The sequence below is a fragment of the Zeus faber genome (genome assembly GCF_960531495.2).
Source record: "Zeus faber genome assembly, chromosome: 15".
In the NCBI taxonomy this organism is placed as follows: domain Eukaryota; kingdom Metazoa; phylum Chordata; class Actinopteri; order Zeiformes; family Zeidae; genus Zeus; species Zeus faber.
Genome location: NC_137194.1, coordinates 16,685,286 through 16,687,785, shown reverse-complemented (window position 1 = coordinate 16,687,785; position 2,500 = coordinate 16,685,286). Strand labels below are relative to the sequence as shown.

The 2,500-nt window shown below is 52.0% G+C and overlaps 1 protein-coding gene across 1 annotated transcript in view; it reads left to right on the top strand.

Annotated features, from left to right (window-relative positions):
- The window catches only part of plxna2 (plexin A2), a gene marked incomplete at both ends in the record, with an annotated part of 153,726 nt that overhangs the window by 46,891 nt on the left and 104,335 nt on the right, over positions 1-2,500 (top strand). The gene's annotated exons all lie outside the window — the stretch shown is intronic.

Below are 2,500 nucleotides of genomic sequence, written 5' to 3'. Positions count from 1 at the left end.
CACTCATTTTTCGATCTTTTCGCCCACCCAGAGTCATGACTGTGGACTACTTTCACATGCTGACGGTGCCCTGGAAGATACTCACCTACCCCACCTCACCTCACACACACACACACACACACACACACACACACACACAGCTTTATGCTTACTCACTTGAGTTTTTGTGTGTGTGTGTTTGTGTGTGCATTTGTGTGAATGTGTGAAATGCATTTACACAGGTTTCACAGATTTTACAGCTTGTGTAGAAATACGGTTAGTTGATGGGAATGGGCGAGTAGCTGGATGTGTGTGTCTGTGTGTGTGTGTGTGTGTGTGTGTGTGTGTGTGTGTGTGTGTGTGTGTGTGTGTGTGTGTGTGTGTGTGTGTGTGTGTGTGTGTGTGTGTGTGTGTGTGTGTGTGTGTGTGTGTGTGTGTGTGTGTGCGTGCATGCGTGTGTGTGGGGGTGTGTGCGCGTGCGTGCATGCGTGTGTGTGGGGGTGTGTGTAGTAATAGCATGGTGTGGTTGTGTCCCACGAATGCTGATACCATTATGGGTTTGAGCTGCGAGTCAGACTATATGAGATCTTTCATCTCATGCGCATTCCCTATGAGATGTTTTTACCTGGCGGCACTTTTAACTGATCACTCTGTTGTGAGTGATGTCTAATGTGTGTGTGTGTGTGTGTGTGTGTGTGTGTGTGTGTGTGTGTGTGTGTGTGTGTGTGTGTGTGTGTGTGTGTGTGTGTGTGTGTGTGTGTGTGTGTGTGTGACAGCTAACATGAGACGGGCTCTCTTAAGGTAGAAGGACTGGGCCCCCTGCCTGGAAGGGAGAGGCTTTGTTCTAGATACCCTCTGAGGGCAGCATGTGTGTGTTTGTTTCTATTTATGCGTGTGTGTGTCTGTGTGTGTGTGTGTGTATTTGCGTGTGAGAAAAAGACAGGCCGAGAGAGAGAGAGAGAGAGAGAGAGAGAGAGAGAGAGAGAGATAGACAGGGAGGGAGAGAGAAAGCATGTCTTTGTTTGCTTCCTTGCCAAATGTGAATTCAAAGGCCCCTGTACAATGGTAGTTTATAGTGTTTGTGTGTGTGTATGTGTCTGTGTGTGTGTGTGTGTGTGTGTGTGTGTCTGTGTGTGTGTGTGTGTGTGTGTGTGTGTGTGTGTGTGTGTGTGTGCATTAGTGATCTGATTCAGATGAACTGCCGGCGTGGAAGGGGGGAAGGTCGAGTTATCTAGCGATCCCCAAGTGGCCGCCCCTACCGGGCCACATATCACACCGTGACAGATCATCCCTGTGGACACATACACACACACACACACACACACACACACACACACACACACACAGACAGACACACTCTGAAAAAAAACGTTCTCACGCACAGTTCTCCTCACATCTAAAGGCAAGCCGCACGCTATGCTTTTGTTCCAACACAAACACACACACACACATAAAAAGACGTCAGATACACAAGCGCTCATAAGTCAAACACACACACACACACACACACACACACACACACACACACAGAAACACACACGTGGTGTTTGCTCAGGTCTGCCTTCGCACAGCGGTGTCAGTAACCAGATGAAGGCTGGCACCCGCCTCACCCCACCTCCCTCGCCCACCGCCTCAGCCCCCCTCCCCTCCCTCATCCTCCTACATATGGTTTTCACATATGGCCTCCAGTCTGTGTTTGCCTTCGCTCGCCAAGGTTAGGCTTGGGGCAGGGACGAGGGGGAGGGAGGGAGGGGTGGGGGACTCAACCACTTTCCTCTAACCCCCCCGTTCCAGCTTTGAAGCCCGACCCCCGACTCCATCTTTACCCCACTGTCTCTGTTTGACCGTCAGACTGTTTGACACACACATACAAGAGGAATGACAGTACACACAGTATTTCCACTCCCTCCCTCCCTCCCTCCCTCCCTCCCTCCCTCCCTCCCAGTAGATCTTCTTTCCACAGGCCATGTGACCTTGACCCCCGCCCCCCTCCCCATGCGAGGGTCCGCCGGTCCACTCTTTGGTGCTGTCACGGCCTGAATGGGGCGGATGGATGACTGAATGAATAGATGGGGTGCAAGGGTGGAAGAGGAACGGAGGACGGGGAATGGACAGATGATGGAGCCATCAGCGTTTTGTTATGTGCCCTCGGACGCATCACGGAGGGCCATCTCTCAAAACCAAAGCCCCCCCCACCCGCTGGGAGATTTACTGTCCCGCGCTCACGTGTGTGTTTTGGGAGACGCGGGGCCCCCCCGTCTGGGTCGGGCAGGGTTACGCACGTCATATGAGTCCAATGAAGAAATGAAGAAGGTTTTCCGCTGGTGTTTATTTGTCGCCAGGTGGTCCCTCGCCCCGCCACACTGCTCTCTCTCTCCGTTTACATTGGCCCAGGCCGAAACAGGAAAGAGGAAATAAATCTTGAGGTTTGGCGCTTGAGGTTTCACAGTCCCGAGGAAGTAATAGTAATAACGTGAGCAAATAAGTCTTAACGGTTATCTTAACCTGCGGGCGCTGCCAG